Here is an 18,562-nt window from a genome sequence, read left to right on the forward strand (position 1 = left end):
TTTTGAGAGGACCAAAATTGACCTAAAGATCACCTCGTTCAGATAAGAAGAAGTTGGTTTTTGATTTTTTGCACCCACTCATGGATATTGGATCAAGTCAACTTCACTTTCATGCACACTTGGACAAGTCGGCCTGAAAATCAAATAGACATTGTTGGACAACCCTAGAAGCCTATAAATGCAAGTGACCTAGAATCTCATTTGGACATCACAACATCAAGTAGCTTCTTCTCTTCTATTTGATTTGGTTTGGCACATTGGTGAAGAAAAAGGTCGTACGAAGCTCTGAAGTCTCAAATCCGAAGCTCAGACAAAATTAGGGTTTCTGCTCTGGATGCTGACACATAACTAGGAAATTTCATCCCTACACACACACATGATATGGGAAAGATAATGTCCAGGAAGCTATAGATGCTCGCATGCTAAATTGAAGAGAGCATCCATGGGTTTGATTACAGTTGACCATCTTTTGAATTTTTCTGAAGTTGTCTGAAGTCTGAATAAAGTTGTCTCTGATATATTTTGTCATTATAAACTAGTTTCTGAAGTTCTTGGGTTGTATTTCTCATCATATTGTATTGGGTTCATTGTAATCTCTGCTGAAAATTTTATGAAAATCTAATAGAAGAAGAATTTCAAAGGGTTTTCCCCCTAGTGGGGTTTTCCTTGGTCTTTGACGAAATTTGGTGTCTCTTGTTGATGTGATGATTTTCTTCTTTTTCATTGCATATAATTGTTCTATCTTCAATTATCATTGATGAATGGAAAGACAAATTGTAATTGGAAATATTGCTAATTGAAGTCTAGAATTGGGCTAAGGTAATTGATACAACATACAACAATTTGAAAATTAACACCATGGGATCTACCCATGCTATTTGTCTTCATTTATTGAGGGAAAACAACAAAATAAGATTTCTATAGAGTCCATCAAACCTATAAATTGAGATAGGAGCTAGGCCTTTAAATGATCCTAAATTGTCTATCTTATTTTGTTTGTCGAGAACTTGGCATGGTCAATTCCACTTTGATCCTAGGATGAAAACCCCGTCGTGAACTTGTATTGTGGATCCAGTGAGGATTCACAAAGGTGCTTCACTATCTTAGATTAGTGTTTTAATGAGCAAACATGCATGCCATTTGAGGCTTCAATATTATTTGTATGGGCATGTATCTTTGTTTTCAACTATTAATATAAATAAGAGGTTGCATTTTCAGATCCCCTTGTGTTCAGTGTTTTGATTGAAAGTATTTTTAAATTGAACACTAGAGTGTTGTCAGAGTTGGTTTTCGTGCCAACCTAACAGTTTAAGAATAAATTAGTTTTCAATGATATGCCATAATCACCCTAGCTAGCTAGTAATCTATCAATTTCGATGGCTTATTCACATCCACCTTAGTTGGTATTTGCAAAAAGATCAATCAGTTTATTTGTGTCTTCACATTGAATATTGTAGATTGATACGCAGATCTATCATTAGCCTCGGTCTGTTATTACCAGTCAAATAGGCTGAAACCCGTTGGATCTATGGAAAAAATTGCAAATCAAATTGGAATTGCAGGAGGACGAGATATCATTGGGAATCCACCTCTTGGAAGGCCAAATTTTGGGGATCAATAAAGGCTTGATCCACTATTCTTGCAGAGATCAGAATTCTAATTGAAGACCGAGATGTTTTCTATTGCGGGCCGAGGTTTATCGTTGAAGAAAATATTTCCACATTGAAGATCATATCCTTGCAGTTGTGGGAAGTGGACAGAGGTGCCGTAGGCACATCGGCGAAGCAAAAAGGGAGATAGAAGGGACCATAAAACTCCACTGAAAGGAAAATAATAGGCTCATAGGCCACCTGATCTTAAGATCGACTCCTCAGTTCATTGATACGGGTCTCGGTATTCACCCCAATATTTACCGAAGGTTATAGCCCATATGTTCCGGAGCCGAATAATTCCTAGAACATTGTCATTGGTTTATTATTGTAGGTGTGCTGGGCGAGGAAGCCATTTGTAATGCAACGGGACCAATCGTGGGGCCGTGAAGCCATACTCCTTAACAAACGAAATCTTACATTAAGACTTTGAAACAAATATCCATGTGATTTTCATGAAGAAACAATCACCCTTGACATGAAAAGGAAAGTAAGTAGGCACCTGGATGCTCTGCTCATATTCATATTTCACCTGACCTAAGTGAGCAATGATAGACTGCCTTTAACAGACCCTCTGTTTCATGCCTCGTCCCAATATAAGTAACGACTCATGCTCAAATGTCATGGAGGAGATAACCAGAACATAGCAAGATTCCTATATTATAGTTGAGTCCATTAATTTGCAGGAGAACTCCCATGGAGGATACGAGCAACCAGTTGTGCAGGAGAATAGAAGCCATGGTGCCATTCAGTTAACGTGTTAGACATACGTGCTGGACTTCAAATCAGTGGCCCTCGATTTATCGTAGGGGCCAGGGTTATAGCATAAAGCACAGAGTCGTGGCCATACGCTCGTCCTGCATAGATTGGGAGGCTGTGAGGCCAGAGACATCGCCTCAAAGGAGACTCGGACCTTCTATTTAATATAATTTCCCACTACTTCTATTCGATTTGGTATGATCATAGGTAATTCAGGTCTGCAGAGTATTTGCTCCAATGGCAATGAAATACAACTATGTGCTACTTTAAATTTGGATCATCGTAATATTACAAAGTTGGTTGTATCTTACTGTAGTCATTCAATATTGGTTTGAAATGTGGATTACATTACATAAGTAGGAAGCCAAGCCGCTGCAGCAAATAATATAATACAGGAGCAAGAAACATGTGTGCATGAATGGTGTAATGATTAGATCGATGCCATATCAGTAGCCCACTCCTAGCCAAAGTTGAAGCTCTGGGGGTTACTGCAGGAGGAGGGAGGACGACACCACATATTTGGGGCAGACTTCTGCTGAGTCTTTAGAGGTCGATTAGCACCATTTGAAGTTCTCCCAGAATTTGGAGTGCCATATTCTAATTTTTAATACTGTAGCAACAACCAAAATATTATCTGTTTTAATAACTTATTGTCACTGAGTTTGTGACCAAAATAAGGGCCAAATTCTATTCTAGAAGTTAGAAATATTCCCCAACAGAGAGGATCCAAGTATGAAGCATGTTTGTCCCTATATTTTTCATAAGTTTCATCTGTGGGTTGCATTTGAGCAATTTTCCGAGGTTGAACCTTTGTACAATAGAGGCCAATTCCTTGTCCTAAGGAAGGGTCGAATCCATCTTTGCATTGGGCCAAATCTGCTTCTTGTTTCTAGAATTTGAATTGTTGATTATCTCCAAGGAGATTGATCGGAAAGCAAATCTTGTCAGAGGCTGGGGTCAAAATACTAGTTGCATGAAGGTGGTGTCATTACATTATCGTTGCACTTGAAGGGATGACTACACTTCAGGTTCTTGAGTCATTTCCAGCATTGCCACAATCATTTTTTGTGTTTACATTTATCTATCATGACTCTGTGTAGCGCCTGTTTAAGTATATTTATAGTCACAATAAATTCAACCCCATCTATATTTATTCAACCTCTGCTAGAACACTTGCAACTAGAGACCAAACTACACCTGTCTCGCCAAACTTTCTCGCGCTCAAAGCTTGCAAAACGAAAGAACAAAAGTTACTATCATAGGCTTCAAAATGTCAATCTTGCAAAAGATTGTCCAAATGAAAACCTTTAATTTGTTTTGTAGAAATTTGACCTAACCAATGAATTTATCCGAGGCAAAGCCTAAGTCTTTCTGCATATGCACATGTATTAAGTTTTCTAGGTTTTAAAATAGATGGGATACATATGAGATAATTGCATATTCTTTTATTTGAATTTCTTACTCAAAACACCCAATTATATGGGTTTTGGATTAAGTGACTAGTTTAGAATGAATCAAGATAATGCTTAAAAATGTTTCACCCAAATCATAATTCTTTTTAATATTAAAATTTTCTCATCCGATATTAAATTATATTACTTTTTTAATTAGTTATAATAGAGCCAACATTAAAAAATGTTGATCTAAACAATCTTTCTTCATTACATCTAACACCTACACATCTCTCTCATATTAAATTATAAAACCTTTCTCAACAAATTTAAAAATTAATTTCTTTTGATTAATTCAAAATAATAAAAAAATATAATGTTATTCAAAATTGATTTCACCTGCAGAAACTTATACTTTACATACATAATAACTTCTAAACTTAGATTTATTAAATATTAACCAAAAAAATCAAATTTCTTAGTGTTATTTTCTCCTAAATAATTTCTTATTATTTAAATAAAAAAAATAATATATAATATGAATTAAATGTTAAGAAAATTACTTGTAAGAAATTGATCTCTCTGCATAATAAATCTATGTTTAAAATGTATCTACCGTAATTACAATTAAAAGAAAATTAACAATCTAGATATTGCTAATCCTGTTTAGAGATACACTACTGTCATCAACCACTGAATCTCACGTGCACGACACAGTTTAATATTTTGGTTAACCCGTGAATCTTACGCCGTAGTTTAATAGTATATTGAGCTTTCGATTCAAACTCGTTCTTAAATAACAAATCAAATTTGGAAAGTAGGTTTCTATTTTAATTTGTAATTTGTTTTGATGATTTAACCCTTCTATATATGACAAACTATGCTTTTGATGGTCAGGTAAAATAATAATTTTATTAAAATAGGAAAAAAAAAGGAAAATAATAGTAAATTATATTTTCATTATATATATAGATAGTGGGAGAACTTATCATAATTTAGTTGTTAAATTAATAATGGATACAACCATCATTCACTATAATTTATGGTCTTGGGCTATTATCCTATTTCCTTATGTTTGAGGACGATGAACTATTAACCAAACAAAAATAATTTTAGGACAGACCCCAAACCCAAATAAACATTTAGTAATAAATATATATAATTTTTTATTTTGTAATATATATATATATATATATATATATATATATATATATATATATATATATATATAATTTTTATTGTGTAGAAAGTAAAAATTAATAGATTTTTTTTTTTAATTTAACTAATTATAAGATATAAATCAAAATAAGTTTATTTTTGTTAATTAGATGTAATTATGTAATGGAATCTTTAAAAGCTAGTATTGGATTGTGTAATGTAATGTATTGTTACTATGATTTGGTCAAATTATTTTAAAAATAAGATAAGTTTGACTTAGCCATTTGATACGCTCTTAATGGTGGTTTATTATAATGAAGCCTATTAAAAGTGTGAAGAAATCTATTATAGAATGCAAAGGTACCAACTTATATATAATAATCTTCCTAAATAATTGGTAGATCTGAATTTAAAATTGATGTCACTTTATTTAAGTGAAATTAGAGAAATGTTATTATCTTTCTTACTTATATTTAATTCCCAAATATCAATATTTTAAACAAAAAAAATAAATTTAATATTTCAGACAAATAATTATATTTTTCAAAACATATATTTATTGAGGCGAGAGGCTTATTCTACAACCTAGTATGATGTGTAACTTTGTCTATCCATCATCAAAGTTGAAATTTTACTCATGTCGGCCCAAATAAAAATTTTAAGAATAGAAAAAAAAAAATTAAAAAATTATACAAAATATTTATATTTATATAATATCCATTGATAAAAAAAAAATTGCCTGTAAAAAACTGAATCCCTCTCCACTCATATTAAATCCTTATTTAAGATAGATCTATAGTATTTAAATAAAATATTTATATTTTATTTCATAAATAAAAAATATAAATATTCATAAATACCATACAAGTCTTTTTCATTTAACTTTAAAACTTACTTAAACATATTTAGAAATACTTTGTACTCTAAACATTTTAGTAAAATATTTGATAATTGGAATTTTAATTAAAAAATGATATTTATGGAAGATGCTTTAATTTAATTTCATTGGGAGTGATCATAATAGTTAAAGAGAAGATCAATAAGGCTTTGATAGCTAAATTTGAGAGTGATGAGTCATTCATAAGAAGTTATAGCTGTTAAAAAATATAAAGTTATGTTGTGAAAAAATACAATTGTTTATATAACAATAAAAAATTGTTATAATATAAATTATATTTATAATTTTCATAAAGCTAGGTTAAAATATTTTAAATATTTTTTCAATATATTTTTGTAATATTTAAGTTTTATTATCGATGGAAATTATCCAAAAGGCACACTACTAATCATTGGTATGGTATATTCTTTTCATGTTTATTGAATATTCACTATTTAGTAAATGTTTTGGATATAATATTTAATGAGAGCTATATGGTAGCTAGTACCTGCACCTTAGCTTAAATATAGCTTAATGAAACAAAAAAATAGCAAAGGAAAATATTTCATCACAAAAATAAAAAAACTAATAAAATATGATTGTTGAATGCCATCACCAAAAATTAAGAAATATGATTAACTAATATTATTTAAATTAAAATACATATATCTATATGTGTGTATTTTATTTTTATTCATATATATAATTGTTTATAATTAAATTTATTAAAATACGTTTTTAATATAATAATAAGTCACCTTAAATTGAAAATATATGAAAAAATTATAATTCATGAAAAAAACAAAACAAAACAAAACAAAAAGTTAGTAACTAATAGAATGGAAGCTACTAAACAACTGATAATAAGACCTCAACCAATCACCTTACAATAAATAAATTTCAATAATGATAAAAATCAAATTCCTAAGGTGAAAATATAGATAAACATCATAAATTTTTGGTCAAAGACAAATTAATACCCACTCAAAGACAAACTAAACCTAAAACAAGTATAATAAACTTTAGTATATTAATTTATAAGCAACCTTTATATATATATATATATATATATATATATAAAGCAGTAAATAAATATATTAAAAACAAATAAAACATTTTTAATTAATTATATTATTACTTAAATAATATAAAATTAATTCATAATATAAAAATGGAAATACTATATTTAATGATGATGATGATGATGGTTAACGTCCGGTGAGACCAAATAATGATCTATCGGACCTAAAAAGACAAATTATTTATTTTGATTTAAGATTTTATTCCTATGCTCAAAAAGCTTGGAGAGAAGCCTCCCGAGTTCACTATAATTTTGGCATTGTAAAAGGCTAGGAAGGTCAGTATTGTAACAAAGGTTGTGAAATTGAGATCTAATGTGGTTGTATGCAGGGCACTCTAAGAGGAAGTGGTTTTCATCCTCGATGCTCCTATTCTCACAAATGCGGCAGATCCTTTCTATCCATGGCGTTTTAGGAACTGCCCAACGACCAGTTTCACTATGGAGCTCATGAGAATTCGTTCTAATCTTTGCTATATTAGTTTTCTTCTTTGAGCTAGTTAAAATAGAGAGATACTTTTGATCTTCAAGGGTGGGGTTGATGACCTTCTTATAATAACTTAATTTTCTTTTAGACGCTAAATCTTTCTCACACCACAATCTTTCTTTGAACTTAGAAGTAACAATATCTTTAATGTTATTTATGTTTTGCAAAGCATCATTCTCATTGATCTCCCAATAGTTTAACCAGGCCCTTGTGTCCTTATGCCATCCTCGGTTAAGCCTTAGGTGGTTTTGGCTGGAATTTAAAGCTAGCTTAGGAAGTCTATGATTGTCTATGTTATTGAGCTTGTGCTTGTACACTAGAAACCTGAGCATAGCTAGGCTCTCAATAGGAGAAAGACCTGCTTCTATAAGGAGAATAGGATAGGGTGTATTATTTTTAATTTTCAGGTTATAAATTATAAAACGCTTCTGGATTTGCTCAATCTTTCTCCATGATTCTCTGGAGATGCTGCAGCCCCAAACTTCACAGCCATATAATAATAATAGTATATAATAAAACTATTATTATTATTAAAATTTAAAAAATACTAAAAAAAAATTATAATAAATTACATTATTACTATTTAAATAATATGAAATTACATTATAAGTTTTTTTTTGGGTATTTTGATTGGTGATTATCAAATGAAGTGTTATGTATTAGGAGGTTAGAAGTTCAAATTTCCTGGTTGCAAATTCCTCTAGTATTAAAAAAAAATAATTACTATCATAAATTTATCATTACTTATTATTTTATAAATAATAAATAATGAAGAATATTTATAAGTAGAACTTCGGCGTAAATCACATCCAGTGTGGCCCATCTTCAGGACAAGTTGAAGAAACAGATCCAGCTATGCTTGCTAAATAGTCTGAGCAGAGCCTCCAACAGCTATCCTGATCAACAGCTAATTTTGACTTAGGGACTGTAGTCAAAAAGTCAAAATGATAATTTAATGAGAGTTAGTTATCATACCCTAGATTATATAAAAGAAATAATTATAGATGTTGATTACGCTATTAGTTTATTAAAAATTGTGACTTATATGGGAATTAGTTAGAATAGGGACATATATATATATAGATATATATATATAAATATATGTAAGGTAATTTTAGGATGATAACTATATATTACTAGAAAGTTAAAATTAAATAGATCAAAATATGATGATGATGATTAACGTCCACTAAGACCAAATAATGGTCTATCAGACCTAAAGAAACAAATTATCTATTTTGATTTAAGATTTTATTCCTATGCTCAAAAAGCTTGGAGAGAAGCCTCCCGAGCTCACTATAATTTTGACATTGTAAAAGGCTGGGAAGGTCAGTATTGTAACAAAGATTGTGAAACTGAGATCTAATGTGGTTATACGCAGGGCATTCTAAGAGGAAGTGGTTTTCATCCTCGATGTTCCTATTCTCACATATATGGCAAATCCTTTCCATCCATGGCGTTTTAGGAACTGCCCAACGACCTGTTTCACTATGGAGCTCATGAGAATTCGTTCTAATCTTTGCTATATTAGTTTTCTTCTTTGAGCTAGTTAAAATAGAGATATATTTTTGAGTTTATTTATATATATATATATAAATAAAATAGAAGTTAGTTGAAAGGTATAATTTCAAAATTAAATTAAGTGGGAATTAGTTATATTAAAGACAAATATATATAAAAATATATATAAGGTAGGTTAGTTAGTTATAATTCCTAGAAACTCAAAAATATGAAATAATTTAATATGGTGATTACTTATAAGCTGGTTAAAAGGTATAATAAAAAATTATAACTAATAAAAGGTATAATAATTTTTTATTATACATTTTAACCAGCTTATAAGTAATCACCATATTAAATTATTTCATATTTTTGAGTTTCTAGGAATTATAACTAACTAACCTACCTTATATATATTTTTATATATATTTATTTTTAATATAACTAATTCCCACTTAATTTAATTTTGAAATTATACCTTTCAACTAACTTCTATTATATATATATATATGTATATATATATTTAATTTTAACTTTCTAGTAATATATAGTTATCATCCTAAAATTACCTTACATATATATATATATATATATATCCCTATTCTAACTAATTCCCATATAAGTCACAATTTTTAATAAACTAATAGGGTAATCAACATCTATAATTATTTCTTTTATATAATCTAGGGTATGATAACTAACTCCCATTAAATTATCATTTTGACTTTTTGACTACAGTCCCTAAGTCAAAATTAGCCGTTGATCAAGACAGCCGTTGGAGGCTCTACTCACTATTTAGCATGCAAAGCTGGATCTGTTTCTTCAACTTGTCCTGATGATGAGCCACACTGGTTGGTTTGAAAGGCGTCGACATGTCTCTCATTATGTGATTTACGCCGAAGTTCTACTTATAACTATTATGGATCACAGAAGCCTCAATTCAATAAATGAAGAATATTGTTACATCATATTTGGGAGGTTACACCATAAATTTATCATTAATTATTAGTGAATTAATATAGACAATACACTAGAATTTACATGTAAGGGCTGAGAATACTAGTAGAGATTGAAAGCTTCCTTGAGGTTGAAGATGTAGAACTTGACTTGTCTTTGCATCTTTGAGACACGCAAATTTTGTATGTTATAACATCTGAAATTTGAATAAATGAAGTATTGTTATAATAAATATGGGAGGTTAAATCATAAATTTATCATTAATTATAAAATCATAACGATTATGAATCATAAATTAATTATCATTAGCTATAAAATTATAAACTAAATAAATAACATATATATATATATATATATATATATATATATATATATATATATATATATATATATATATAATATACTTATTTAATTAAATTATCTATATATATATATATATATATATTTAGACTTCTGTGATCCATATTAATAATAAAAAAAAAATTTAGAAAAAAATCACATAAGAGTAATATCGTCAAGGCCTTTAGAACCATCCAATGTGGTTCATCTTCATGACAAGATGATGGTTTTTTTTTTTTTTTTACTGAGATTAAAACAAATTTTAATTATTATTTTTTGAATAAATCCATTTAAGTTATAATTCTATAATGAGAATAAATAAATAAAGTATATACAAATAAAGAAATAAATTTTTGGAAAGTTTTGAATTTTAAATAGAATCAAATTAAATAATATTTATATTATAAAAACAAATAAATAACTAAATAATATTTTGGAAAGTTTGAAATTTAGATAACATCAAATTAAATAATATTTATATTATAAAAAAAACTCTAGGAGTTTAGAGCAGGTTTTTCCAGGTTTTTCGGAAGAAAACTCACACAAAGCAATATCTTCATGCAAATTCCCATCATTTCCCCACTCAGAAACTAGGTGTTCTCAACACCTTAACCACTCGGGCCTTGCAAGAGGTCTTAAATAAGGATGGTTATAGCAAATCCCAGGGTCTGAGAGTATTCCATAATGCAGAAAGAGGTCCTAAGAAGAGGACCGATCCCAAGGATCGAGCTTATGGGGTTCATCTTACTTTTATTCAGGGGACCATGGACAAAATCGCGAAGATCCTGGAAAAACATAATATTCCTTCTTCCTTTAGAACCCTTCCCACTATTCGAAGTTCTCTTCGAGCTTATGGGGTTCATCTTCCTTTTATTCAGGGGACCATGGACAAAATCGCGAAGATCCTAAAAAAACATAGTATTCCTTCTTCCTTTAGACCCCTTTGCACTATTTGAAGTTCTCTTCATTCGGTCAAGTGTAGGAATTTACAGGGTAAGTTCCTCAGAAAGAACACCAAAAGGACACCGCTCACAACCAGATCACAGATCAATACACCAGTATTTTTGACGTGGTTAAAACCCTCAAAGAGGGAAACAGTCCACGGCCTGCGCCAACGTAGCTACTACAGGAAATTTATTAATCAAAGAATGAAAATTTACATAAGCTTCTCTCATGCACCGATTACACGAACAATGACCCTCCATGTGCTTTAAATAGAACTCATGGACCAATCGGGTGTCAAGCCACGGATCAAGTGTCGGTAATACCGAGGAGAGAATGAACCGTCGGATCACTACATATCGTGACCGTCGGATTGTAAGTTACAATATGTACAACGGTAAAGAAACACACTTTACCTAACTCTAAACTAGACCAAGTTGTACTTAACTATTTCCTATGTGTCGGAATATCCTAACATCCCCCCTTAAGAACAACTTGGGATAGGATTGAAGGATTTACAAATATGACACAATAGGAGAAGGAAGGAGACACTAGAGCCTATCCCCTCTTAGTGACAACTTCCTGAACTCCAAGCATATATCGAAGTTTAGTGAACTTCGCCTTTGTGAGAGCCTTTGTGAAGATGTCTGCAACATGATCATCTGTTGAACAATATTGCACTTCAAGAACATGGTCATGAATGAGCTTTCTGATGAAGTGCATGTGTAGTTCAATGTGTTTGCTGCGCTGATGCTAGACTGGATCTTTGCATAGCTGAATGGCACTTTGATTATCACACCAAAGTGTGGTTGGATGCTGCTACTCAAAGCCAAACTCTGATAGGATCTGACGAAGCCACAAGGCTTCCTTACTAGCTTCCACGGCACCACGATACTCTACTTCTGCTGACGAAAGAGAAATGGCAGCCTGTTTCTTACAAGCCCATGTAATAGGTCCTGAACCAATTGATCTATACAAAAAATTTGAGAGAGAGAGAGAGAGGGGGGGGGGGGGCCTCGGTTTGCGTGCTTGCCTTGAGAAAGCTCTTTTTCCCTACAAAACACAAAACACAAAACCCAACACGAATATGCAAAGAAAAACGAACCTTGCGGCTCAAAGTTAGCTTTAGCCAAAAAACTAGATATTTTTTTTAAAAAATCTCAAAGTTAGCTTTAGCCGAAAAACTAAATATTTTTCTCAATGTGTCTGATTTTCCGAGATCACACTAAGGTGCAGGGAAAAGAGCATACGCATGAGAAAAATCCTTCCTTTCTGTTTCTGATTTGCCCAGATCGCACAGAGTCGCAGGGCAAAGAGCATACGCAGAAATGAAAGGTATAGATCCGGTTAAAAAAAAGGGTAAATAAACCGAAACCGAAATAAGCAGAGAGAAAATAACAGTAAACTGCAAAAACACTGTATACCTCCCGATCTGAAAAATGACGCAGCTAGGGCTACCGGAAACCTTTTCGCGTGAAACGAAAGGGGTTCCTCACTGGAACAGACGCTCCGAACGCAACAGAGTAGTCCTCTCGGCCCGAAAGCAATCAGAAACAACAGATCTAGGAAATGACAGCCGCATGCAGTTCTACCGGCTTCAGATTTGGATCACCAACGGACGCGGCCCTCAAATAGCTCTGATACCATGTAGGAATTTACAGGGTAAGTTCCTCAGAAAGAACACCAAAAGGACACCGCTCACAACCAGATCACAGATCAATACACCAGTATTTTTGACGTGGTTAAAACCCTCAAAGAGGGAAATAGTCCACGGCCTGCGCCAACGTGGCTACTACAGGCAATTTATTAATCAAAGAATGAAAATTTACATAAGCTTCTCTCATGCACAGATTACACGAACAATGACCCTCCATGTGCTTTAAATAGAACTCATAGACCAATCGGGTGTCAAGCCACGGATCAAGTGTCGGTAATACCGAGGAGAGAATGAACCGTCGGATCACTACATATCGTGACCGTCGGATTGTAAGTTACAATATGTACAACGGTAAAGAAACACACTTTACCTAACTCTAAACTAGACCAAGTTGTACTTAACTATTTCCTATGTGTCGGAATATCCTAACATCCCCCCTTAAGAACAACTTGGGATAGGATTGAAGGATTTACAAATATGACACAATAGGAGAAGGAAGGAGGCACTAGAGCCTATCCCCCCTTAGTGACAACTTCCTGAACTCCAAGCATATATCGAAGTTTAGTGAACTTCGCCTCTGTGAGAGCCTTTGTGAAGATGTCTGCAACATGATCATCTGTTGAACAATATTGCACTTCAAGAACATGGTCATGAATGAGCTTTCTGATGAAGTGCATGTGTAGTTCAATGTGTTTGCTGCGCTGATGCTAGACTGGATCTTTGCATAGCTGAATGGCACTTTGATTATCACACCAAAGTGTGGTTGGATGCTGCTACTCAAAGCCAAACTCTGATAGGATCTGACGAAGCCACAAGGCTTCCTTACTAGCTTCCACGGCACCACGATACTCTGCTTCTGCTGACGAAAGAGAAATGGCAGCCTGTTTCTTACAAGCCCATGTAATAGGTCCTGAACCAATTGATCTATACAAAAAATTTGAGAGAGAGAGAGAGAGAGGGGGGGGGGGGCCTCGGTTTGCATGCTTGCCTTGAGAAAGCTCTTTTTCCCTACAAAACACAAAACACAAAACCCAACACGAATATGCAAAGAAAAACGAACCTTGCGGCTCGAAGTTAGCTTTAGCCAAAAAACTAGATATTTTTTTTTAAAAATCTCGAAGTTAGCTTTAGCCGAAAAACTAAATATTTTTCTCAATGTTTCTGATTTTCCGAGATCACACTAAGGTGCAGGGAAAAGAGCATACGCATGAGAAAAATCCTTCCTTTCTGTTTCTGATTTGCCCAGATCGCACAGAGTCGCAGGGCAAAGAGCATACGCAGAAATGAAAGGTATAGATCCGGTTAAAAAAAAGGGTAAATAAACCGAAACCGAAATAAGCAGAGAGAAAATAACAGTAAACTGCAAAAACACTGTATACCTCCCGATCTGAAAAATGACGCAGCTAGGGCTACCGGAAACCTTTTCGCGTGAAACGAAAGGGGTTCCTCACTGGAACAGACGCTCCGAACGCAACAGAGCAGTCCTCTCGGCCCGAAAGCAGTCAGAAACAGTAGATCTAGGAAATGACAGCCGCATGCAGTTCTACCAGCTTCAGATTTGGATCACCAACGGACGCGGCCCTCAAATAGCTCTGATACCATGTAGGAATTTACAGGGTAAGTTCCTCAGAAAGAACACCAAAAGGACACCGCTCACAACCAGATCACAGATCAATACACCAGTATTTTTGACGTGGTTAAAACCCTCAAAGAGGGAAACAGTCCACGGCCTGCGCCAACGTGGCTACTACAGGCAATTTATTAATCAAAGAATGAAAATTTACATAAGCTTCTCTCATGCACGGATTACACAAACAATGACCCTCCATGCGCTTTAAATAGAACTCATGGACCAATCGGGTGTCAAGCCACGGATCAAGTGTCGGTAATACCGAGGAGAGAATGAACCGTCGGATCACTACATATCGTGACCGTCGGATTGTAAGTTACAATATGTACAACGGTAAAGAAACACACTTTACCTAACTCTATACCTAACTCTAAACTAGACCAAGTTGTACTTAACTATTTCCTATGTGTCGGAATATCCTAACATCAAGGACCCAGCTAACCCCAAGGATGTGAAGGGTGTTTATATTATTCCTTGTACTTGTGGGACTCCTTACATTGGTGAGACTGGTCGATCAATAAATCAAAGGATTTGTGAACATGTTGCAGACATCAAACATGGGAGGTCTCGCTCCTCCGCCTTGGCAAAACATGCCAAAAAGACCAATCATCACATATGTATGGAGGAGGCTAGAGTCATTGCTAGGGTTGACGATTTTCATCATCGTAAACTTTCCAAAATATTATTTATTTATTTGTTTTTATATACTTTATTTTTTTATTCTCATTATAACATTATAACTTAAATTGATCTATTCAGAAAACAATAATTAAAATTCTTTTTAATCTCGTTAAAAATCTAAAAAAATTAGATAAATAAATATTTTTAGTCAAACTAGTTGTTTTTTATAACGGCTAGTTAGTTTCTCCCTTCATCTATTTATTTCATTGCCTAAATCTCATTCATCATCTTGTCCTAAAGATGAACCACACTGGATGGTTCAAAACGCATCCAAGATCTTACTATGTGATTTTTCCGAAATATTTTGTTATTAAAAAGTATTCTATTTTTTCATATCTTTATTATTTTATTAACATTTTATTTTTAATAAATATGGAAACTCTTAACATTAATTATTTCAAGAAAAGGTAATTAATTTTTTAATATTTTATGTATTTTTTTTTTGAAATAAATTTAAAATTGTAATTGTAGGTTTCCTCGTACTTATGTGATACGGGGGTGGATTCTAAACCCGTTACCATACACCTTTGGGGCTTATGAGAGGCCTTTTTGTAAACCACAATATTTTAGGGGGATTTGAATCTTGGATCTATGAGAGACCTTTTTGTAAACCACAATATTTTAAGGGAATTTGAATATTGGATCTCTTGGTTTACACAATACTTCATATCATGACCATGGCCAATTGAGCTACCCCATGGGATGAAATCACCATATAATATTACTAATATATTAAATATTAATGAACTAATTTTAAATTATAATTGCTAACTTAAAACTTTATGTTTATGGGAAAACTATAATATTAAATCTCTAATTTAATTTGTATTAATAATTATGTGAACATCTTTAAAATACTAAAACTTTAATATCCACAAATATTTAATTGGAAAATGAGAAATAAAATACATATACAAGAATTTAACATATTTGGAAAATTATATATGAAAATTTTGACCATATTTGTGAATTTTAACCATTGTTTTGGCTCTAGAAAAAGGCTAAATAGAACTACTCTAATATATGAAAATACAATAAAAATTAAAGATATGGTTAGTTGACAACAATAATGGACTAGAGAAAATATTTGTCATTGATAGGGTGTTGATTTTGGATTTAAGACATCTGTGGTTTATATCTTTTGACTTAGTTACCAGAGAATCCACAGTATGAACCATCTTTTCGTCAACGTTTCAAATCCCAACTGGGATCCATCATCGGGACTTTATGAATGATGAAATAAGAAGAGATTATTTGAAGGATATTCCGCAGCTCTTCTTGCTATCTTCACTCTAAATTTTTCAAGTAAAATGATTTCACTCCAAGTATCCCCTCTGTATAGGGACAAGATTCTGGATTTAAGATATCTGTGGTTTATATCTTTTGACTTAGTTACCGGAGAATCCACTTTATGAACCATCTTTCCATCAACATTTCATATCCCAACCGGGATCCATCATCGGGACTTTATGAATGATGAAATAAGAAGAGCTTATTTGAAGGATATTCCGCAGCTCTTCTTGCTATCTTCACTCTAAATTTTCGAGTAAAATGATTTCACTCCAAGTATCCCCTCCGTATAGGGACAAGATTCTGGATTTAAGAAATTTGTGGTTTATATCTTTTTACTTAGTTAGAGGAGAATCCACAGTACGAACCATTTTTCCGTCAACATTTCAAATCCCAACCGGGATCCATCATCAGGACTTTATGGATGATGAAATAAGAAGATCTTATTTGAAGGATATTCCGCAGCTCTTCTTGCTATATTCACTCTAAATTTTTCGAGTAAAATGATTTCACTCCAAGTATCTCCTCTGTATAGGGACAAGATTCTAGATTTAAGACATCTGTGGTTTATATCTTTTGACCTAGTTACTGGAGAATCCATAGTATGAACCATTTTTCCGTCAATGTTTCAAATCCCAACCGGGATTCGTCGTCAGGACTTTATGAATGATGAAATAAGAAGAGCTTATTTGAAGGATATTCCGCAGCTCTTCTTGCTATCTTCACTCTAAATTTTTTGAGTAAAATGATTTCATTCCAAGTATCCCCTCCGTATAGGGACAAGATTCTGGATTTAAGACATCTATGGTTTATATCTTTTTAGTTACGTGAGAATCCACAGTATGAACCATTTTTCCGTCAACGTTTCAAATCCCAACCGAGATCCATCATCAGACTTTATGAATGATGAAATAAGAATATCTTATTTTAAGGATATTCCACAACTCTTCTTGCTATCTTCACTTTAAATTTTTCGAGTAAAATGATTTCACTCCAAGTATCCCCCCTGTATAGGGACAATATTCTGGATTTAAGATATATGTGGTTTATATCTTTTTAGTTACCAGAGAATCCACAGTATGAACCATTTTTCCATCAACGTTTCAAATCCCAACCGGGATCCATCATCAGGACTTTATGAATGATGAAATAAGAAGAGCTTCTTTGAAGGATATTCTGCAGCTCTTCTTGCTATCTTCACTCTAAATTTTTCGAGTAAAATGATTTCACTCCAAGTATCCCCTCCGTATAGGGACAAGATTCTAGATTTAAGACATCTATGGTTTATATCTTTTTAGTTACCAAAGAATCCACAATACGAACCATTTTTCCGTCAACATTTCAAATCCCATCCGGGATCGATCATCAGGACTTTATGGATGATGAAATAAGAAGAGCTTATTTGAAGGATATTCCGTAGCTATTCTTGCTATCTTCGCTCTAAATTTTTCGAGCAAAATGATTTCACTCCAAGTATCCCCTCTGTATAGGGACAAGATTATGGATTTGAGACATCTGTGGTTTATATCTTTTTAGTTAACATAGAATCCACAGTACGAACCATTTTTCCGTCAACGTTTCAAATCCCAACCGGGATCCATCATCAGGACATTCTGAATGATGAAATAAGAAGAGCTTATTTTAATGATATTCCTTAGCTCTTCTTGCTATCTTCACTCTAAATTTTTCGAGTAAAATGATTTCACTCCAAGTATCCCCTCTGTATAGCGACAAGATTCTGGATTTAGGACATCTGTGGTTTATATATTTTTAGTTACCGGAGAATCCAAAGTACGAACCATTCTTCCGTCAACGTTTCAAATCCCAATTGGGATCCATCATCAGGACTTTATGAATGATGAAATAAGAAGAGCTTATTTGAAGGATATTCCGCAACTCTTCTTGCTATCTTCACTCTAAATTTTTCGAGTAAAATGTTTTCACTCCAAGTGTCCCCTCTGTATAGTGACAAGATTCTGGATTTAAGACATCTGTGGTTTATATCTTTTTAGCTACCGGAGAATCCACAGTACGAAACATTTTTCCGTCAACGTTTCAAATCCCAACCGAGATCCATCATCAAGACTTTATGAATGATGAAATAAGAAGAGCTTATTTGAAGGATATTCTGTAGCTCTTCTTGCTATCTTCACTCTAAATTTTTCGA

The sequence above is a fragment of the Pinus tabuliformis genome, chromosome 7, assembly GCF_031772625.1.
Source record: "Pinus tabuliformis cultivar Carrire ecotype Pingquan chromosome 7, CPIR1, whole genome shotgun sequence".
Classification (NCBI taxonomy): domain Eukaryota; kingdom Viridiplantae; phylum Streptophyta; class Pinopsida; order Pinales; family Pinaceae; genus Pinus; species Pinus tabuliformis.